Source organism: Cynocephalus volans, chromosome 5 (genome assembly GCF_027409185.1).
Source record: "Cynocephalus volans isolate mCynVol1 chromosome 5, mCynVol1.pri, whole genome shotgun sequence".
Lineage (NCBI taxonomy): Eukaryota > Metazoa > Chordata > Mammalia > Dermoptera > Cynocephalidae > Cynocephalus > Cynocephalus volans.
In genome coordinates, this window is record NC_084464.1 from 158072006 (window position 1) to 158079595 (window position 7590).

Here is a 7590-nt window from a genome sequence, read left to right on the forward strand (position 1 = left end):
AACTACTACCAATCCTTTTCAAACTATTCCAAAAAATTGAAACAGAGGCCATCCCCCCAAACTCATTCTATGAGACCAGCATCACCCTGTTACCAAAATCAAAGACACAGCAGAAAAGGAAAACTGCAGGCCAATATTCTTGATGAACATAGACACAAAAGTCCTATTAGCAAACACAATACGACAGCACATCAAGAAGATCATACACCATGATCAAGTGGGATTCATCCCAGGGATGCAAGGATGGTTCAACATACCCAAACCAATAAATGTGATATACCGCATCAACAAAATCAGGAACAAAAACCATATGATTATCTCAATAGATGCAGAAAAAACATTTAACAAAATTCAATATCCCTTTATGATAAAGGCTCTCAACAAATTAGGCATAGAAGGAAAGTATCGCAACACAACAAAAGCCATATATGAGAAACCCACTGCCAGCGTTGTCCTGAATAAGGAAAAGCTTTCAGCTTGAGAACAGGAACAAGACAAGGATGCCCACTCTCACCACTCCTATTAGAACATAGTATTGGTAGTACTAGCTTGAGCAATCAGGCAAGAGAAAGAAATAAAGAGCAACCGTATTTGAAAAGACAAAGTGAAATTGTCCCTGTTCACAGATGACATGATCCTATATGTAGAAAAACTTTTTAAAATTTACCAAAAAACTCCAAGAGCTGATAAGCAAATTCAGTACTTTCAGGATACAAAATCAATACATAAAAATCAGTAGTGTTTTTGTACACCAACAAAGAACCAGCAGAAAAAGAAATCAACAATGCAAGTACATTTGCAATAGCTACTAAAATAATAAAATATCTAGGAATAAATTTAACCAAGGAGCTGAAAGGTCTCTGCAATGAGAACTACAACACACTGCTGAAAGAAATTAAAGAGGACACCAAAAGATGGAAAGACAGTCAATGTTCATGGATTGGAAGAATTAAAGTTGTGAAAATGTCCATACTACCTAAAGCAATCTACAGATTCAATGCTATCCCCACCGAAATACCAATGACATTCTTCACAGAAATAGAAAAAGCAATCCTAACATTCATATGGAACAACAAAAGACCCTGAATAACCAAAGCAATCCTGAACCAACCAACCAACCAACCAACCAACTAACTAACTAACTAACTAACTAACTAACTAACTAACTAACTAACTAACTAACTAACTAACTAACTAACTAACTAACACTGGGGTTGTTTCACTACCTGACTTCAAAATATACTACAAAGCTATAATAACCAAAGTAGCACAGTACTGGCATAAAAACAGACACAAGGACCAATGGAACAGAATAGAGAACCCAGAAATCAGTACACATCCTTACAGCCAGCTGATGTTCAAGAACGTACCTTGGGAAAAGGACAGTCTCTTCAGCAAGTGGTACTGGGAAAACTGGATATCCATGTGTAGGAGAATGAAACTAGACCTGTACACCTCACCATATGCCAAAATCAACTCAAAATGAGTTAAAGACTTAAACATAAGACCTGAAACTATAAAACTCCTAAACAAAAACAGGGGAAACACTTCAGGATGTAGCACTGGACAAAGACTTTACGAATAAGATCCCAAAAGCATTGGCAACAAAAAAGAAAAAGAAATGTGATTATATCAAACCGAAAATTCTGCACAGCAAAGGAAATAACAGTGAAAAGAAAACCTACAGAATGGAAGAAGATATTTTCAAGCTATACATCCAACAAAAAATTCATATCCAGAATATGCAAGGAACTCAAACAACTTACTAAAAAAAATCCTGTTTAAAAATGGGCAAAGGAGCTAAACAGACATTTCTCAAAAGAAGACATGAATGATCATCAAGTGTATGAAAAAGTGCGCCACATCACTAATCAACAGGGAAATGCAAATCAAAACCACAGTGGGGTTCAAATCTCACCCCAGTTATACTGGCTGTTATCAGAAAGAGAATAACAAATGCTCACGAGGATGCCCAGAAAGGGGACCCTCCTGCACCGTTGGTGGGACTGTAAATTAGTGCAGTCACTATGGAAAACAGTATGGAGGTTCCTCGAACAACTACAGATGGAACTACCACAAGATCCAGCAATCTCACTACTGGGTGTGTACCCAAAGGAATGGAAATCACTATATCAAAGGGATACCTGCACTCCCACGTTCATCACAGCCCTATTTACAATAGCCAAGATGTGGAACCAACCTAAATGTCTATCAACAGACAACTGGACAAGGGAAATGCGGTGCATAAACACAATGAAATACTACTCAGCCATTAAAAAAAAGAAGAAAAAAGGCATTCTGCCATTCACAGCAGCATGGATGAGCTTTGAGAAAATTAAGTGAACTAAGCCAGGCACAGAAAGAGAAATACTCCATGTCCTCAGTCATAAGTGGGAGCAAAGAAAGAGAGAAAAATCACAATAACAGGTTGAACTTTAAGAAGGAGACAACAGAACTGTGGTTACTAGAGGTGGGAGAGGGGACGAGGAGGGGTCAGCAGGAAATTGGTTAATGGACACAAGAAACGATCACATTTTGTCATGACAAACATGCTGATTATCCTGATTTGACCATCACACATTGTACACAGATATTGATATTCACCTCTGTACCCCACAAATATGTATAATCAATCATGTTTCAGTTGAAAAAAACAAGTTTGTTGGCACATACATCTCATTTATACAATACGTTTGTAGACAAATGATAGGACAAAGGCAAGTGGAAACCGTGGGAAGGTACATACATGGGAAACTAATAGCAGGTAAAGGCTAGTTAGTGAAGTTTCTTATGTAGATTCCTCTGGTGCCAGTGGTGACCTTGTGTTCTGGTAGAGAGGGGAGCAAGGACAACTTTGCAAATGTACTGGTATGTCAGGCTTTAGGCAAATGGGGACAGGAGGGAACTCATCTTATGTCTGTCTGCCTCTTATCAGTTCCTTTCAGCTTAAAATAATGCTTATGCCAGAGTGGCATATTTTAGGGTGGCATGCTCTGGTTTCCTTCAGCTCCTGCGGAGAGAGTCACGATGTGGGGTTACACCTGCTCTCCCGGAGAGCCTTGTGTGACTGGTGTTTGGAAGGTTGCTGTCCATGTGTCTGTGTTAGTTTGCTCGGGCTGCTGCAACAAAGCACCACAGTCTGGGTGGCTGGAACGATGGAAATGTGTTGTCTCACGGTTCTGGAGGCTGGAAGTCCAAGATCAAGGTGTCAGCAGGGCTGGTTTCTCTCGAGGCTGCTGTCTCTCTGTGTCCTCCCAAGGGTTTCCCTTTGTGTTCTAATGTTCTCTGCTTATACGGGCACTGGGCATATTGGATTAGGGCCCACCATGCGAACTCATTTGACCTTAATTACTTCTTTAAAGATCCTATCTCCAAATAAAGTCACATTCTGAAGTACTGGGGGTTAGGGCTTCAACGTGTGAATTTGGGGATTGAGGGGACATGATTCAGCCCATGACAGGGAACAGAAGAGCCGTCCCGAGTCACGGCTGCCTGGAGACAGAGGGTGCAGGCACTCTTCGGGCTGGGATTCTCAATCTCCCTGGAAATCCCTTAGGGCTCCCCCAGCCGCCTTGCAGACACACAGAGACATGGTGCTCACACATCCATCAAGAAGGCCTCATTCATAAATTTCAGATCTAGTTCTGGAATGCTCTCTCGCTGTGGGCACTGATGGAGCTTAGGGGGAGAGAACAAAAGAGAGTTTCCAAGTCTCGTGGTCCTGAGTCTCTTTTTTAACTGTCTTGTCTTTTTCTCTTTTTCTTTTTGAGATTTTCATCAAAAAATAGCTTGGGAAATAATTTTACTCCAAGATGGAGAATGACAGCAGCCAGGAGGACACGTCACTGTGTCCCTCTCCCCTCAGCTGCAGTGACAGTGGCACCAGCTCACCTTGAGCTTGAAGGGTTATCATGCCCAGGGGCCCCCATGTCACCCACTGTGCATGATCCACAAGCTGAGAATAGGCTTTATGTTTTTGAATGGTTGAAAAAATCAAAAGAAAAGTATCCCCTAATGTGAAAATCAGTTTAAATTCAAATCCCAGTGTCCATAAGTGAAGCTTTATTGAACCCAGCCACGCTCCTTCACTTACATCTTGTCTTTGGCACAACAGCGAAGCTGAGCGTTGTGGCAGAGCCCAGGACACTTCCTACCTGCCCTTTACAGAGAAGTTCGCTGCCCTTGATCTTACCTGATCCGCACAACATGCCGTGAGGAAGGAGCAGCTGTTGACCCATTCTGCAGTCAAGAGCACTGAGGCTCATGGAGCTTGTTATGATGTGACAGTCACAGCAGCGTGACCCCTGTCCTCCAGAGTAAAGCCCAGACCTGGCAGGGTCCTCAGGGCTCAAGGGACCTGCCCCATTGCCCCCTGGCCCGTCTGGCTCATCCGTGGCCCCGGTGCTGGCTCTGTGGCACCACATGGCCTCCTTGCTCATCCTGCAGCACACACGTTGGTCAGGCTCAGGGCCTCTGCTCCTGTGGTTCCCCCTCTGGAGTACGCTTCCTCCACCTCCCTCTGGGCTATGTCACCTCAAAGAGGCCTTCTCTGGCCACTGGCTTGAAGATGCAGCCCCATTTTCCCAGCTCTGTTCCCTGAATCTTATTCTCTCCGGAGCACTTGCCGCCCGTCACTCTGGCCCCGCTGCTCATCTTGGTGATCATATACCTCATCTTGTGTCCAGTGGAGATGTTGGTTCCCTGCTGTGTCCTCAGTGGCACCAGCAGTGCCTGGCAGACAGCAGGCATGACACATTTGTGGAGTGAGTGAATGAGTGTGAGTGAGTGAACAGGTGTTTTTGTGGATCCCTTTGGAGGGCAGGGTGGGTGGGGAGGAAAGGGTCGCTGAGAGAGGAGCAGGCTCCTTTCTGGGAGGAGCTGGGCCTGCACTCTCAGCTGGGGTAGAAGGAGAAACCAGTGCTGGTCCTGGCTCGCCTGCACCCTCTGGTGTGCTGGCCTCGCCATGTTCCCAGGGCCCCTGCCCCAGCACTGAGGTCTGGGAGTATGCGGTCCTCTGGGCTCTGGAGGTGGGAGGGAGGGACTGTTGGAGAGGGCAGAGGGGATTCAGTGCATGGCTTCCAGTGCCTGTGTGTGCTCAGACAGACAGGGACAAGGAGATGGTTCTAGGCAAGTAAAGCAGATACGGGGCTACCCTGGCTGAGGGGCTCATGTGGCTCCTGCACTTTGCCACACTCCTCAGTGCAGTTTAACAACTGTCCCCTCAGCACCTGTCCCCTGATGACCCTGAAATAAAGGTGCTATTTTGGAAGAAGGGGTTGGCTGTGAGGAGAGGTCTGCCCCCACTGCGGTGGTTCCTTCTTGATGGGCACAGAGAGGGAAACATCAAACTCGGGGCCCAGTGATGAGGTTAGAGCCTGGGACAGGCCACAGGGGCCTGAGCACAGCCCAAGGTGGGGGGTTGCCTGGTGGCAGGAGCTTCCTCCCAGGAAGGTGCCACCTGGCACCCAGACCACCAGGTGGGTGGCAGGCCCAGGCCCCAGGGACCGACTTGCTGAATTGTGGCTGATTTTGTGCAATATATCCATTTCTTCACACTCTGCCATCACAGTCCTTTGTGTGGGGACCAGTCAGCCCTGTTTGCTGAAGACCCCATTTGCTAAAGACCACGGAAAGGTCACCTGGATTCTCCGGGCAGCCCCTCGGTGCCAATGCTTCACTTGCACGTCTGGGTTTGCCCTTGAACTCGGCTCTCTCCTTTCTGAGTTTCCGGGTGAGCCCTGCTCTGCTCCTGCTCCCGGAGCTGGTTCTACCCCCATCTCTTCCCTGGTCTCGGGAAGAACAGGTGAGAGGCGCCCACCCAGAATGTGTGCCTAGTTGGACATTTAGTGAGTTGGCCTGAGGTACAGGGAGTTTTGGAAAATTGGTCACTGGCAAGGGGGGTTTGAGTGGATTGATTTATTGAGACTTGGCCTGGAGCCAGCTGTGTGCCACTGAGCAGGTGACCTTCCTCGTGGGCCTTGGCTTCTCATCTATAACGTGGGTAACTCTGGGTTCCATCAGCTCACGAGTGGCATGCTCAGCAAGGAGCCTGCTCTGTTATCCCAGATGCTCAGTTAGGACGGTGGCAACGGCCATTCTCAGTTGACCACAGCCCTCAGTCACTTCTCCCCTTTGCAATTTTGATTGCTCAGGATGTCTGGCCATCCCTATGTGGATCTGGACCACGGGGCTGGGAGACAGGGAAAAAGAGATGGAAGCAAGGGCAGGTTCGGGCTCCCCTGCTCCCCGGTCCAAGCAAAGGAAAGAGGGCCGGATTCTACCGAGCAACTGGGAAGGGCAGCTCCTGCCCAGAGCCAGGGCAGCTGCTTTGCTCCATGTAATAAGTGGGCAGTGGGCATCAGGCTGTCCTGCCTGGTGCTGGCAAGGGGTGCTGGGAAGGGGCCCAGGTTGCTCCCCAGTGTATGCTGAAAGCAGGACATCTGCACCCTGACTGCTTCCCAAGCATATACAGGGTGCTCCTGTCATAGGTGCTGACACATTTAGGGCTGGCAGAAAGGGCAAACATCCAGCTCTGAGTGTGCTCCACGACCTTCCTTTGGGGAGGGGTTTCTCTCTCCTCTGTCCCTCCACTCCATCTCAGATGCTGAGCACTTCCAAAGAAGAAAACCTGTAAAGAAGGGGGATTTCAGAGCTGCACTCCCAAAACTGGTGCATGGTTTTTACCAAACCATCAAGCGGCTTCCTGGGCTTCAGGTGCCAGCCCCTAGTGCCTGCGGAGCAGAGAGATGAGAATCTCAGAAATGAAAGGGTTCACTTGGCGTCTCATGTGTCTTTTATCTGTTCCTCCTGTGTGCACATGCAGGGACCCACCCCTTTTGTCTCTGGCCCTCCTAGCACTGAAACGAGGGGCAGGGCAAGGTGTTTTCTGCTGACAGTATTTCAGTGCCAAAGCCCACTGGGATCTTACACCTGTGCAGAGGTGGCCCCCTGCCAGTTTCCCTGGGAACTCAGGCTGCTTCACAGTCAGGCAGCAAGGAGCCTGCCAAGGGAGGCTGAAGTCTTATGTGGATTCTGGAGAACCTGGACGTCTGGGTTTGGGATGAAGAGTAGGGCACTGAGACTGCTGGAGAGTGCTGGGACTGTGGAGCTGTGGAGAGGTCTCTGACCCTGGTCAGACCCAGGCACCAGAGGAGGGGAGCACTGTGTTTCTGGGATGGAGGCCGAGGACACAGCTGCCTGGCTCCCACGTCTGCCCCATGGCGAGCAGACCTGTGCTCTGTGTTTCCCTGGAGCAGCGCAAGGTGACCCAGCAGGGAGCCCTGGAGCTCCGGATCCCCAAAGGGCTGGCTAGTGGAAGCTGCCTACCCCCGACCTGTCCCCACAGACAGCAGCCCCCGGCCAGGCATGTAGGCTGAAGGTCTGAGGGAGGACCCACCCATGCTGGCCTCTGGTCCTGCCCTGCTGCGGTGCCCTGACCTCAGAGGCCAGTTTGGCACTCGGGTCCCAGAGGGAGCTGCTGTTGGGCAGCTGGGCACATGTGGAGCATAATTGCACAGCCACAGACCTGCAGAAAGGGCAGCAGCCCAGACTCACAGGGCAGAGCTGAGCTCACCACCCTGGTCTTTCACG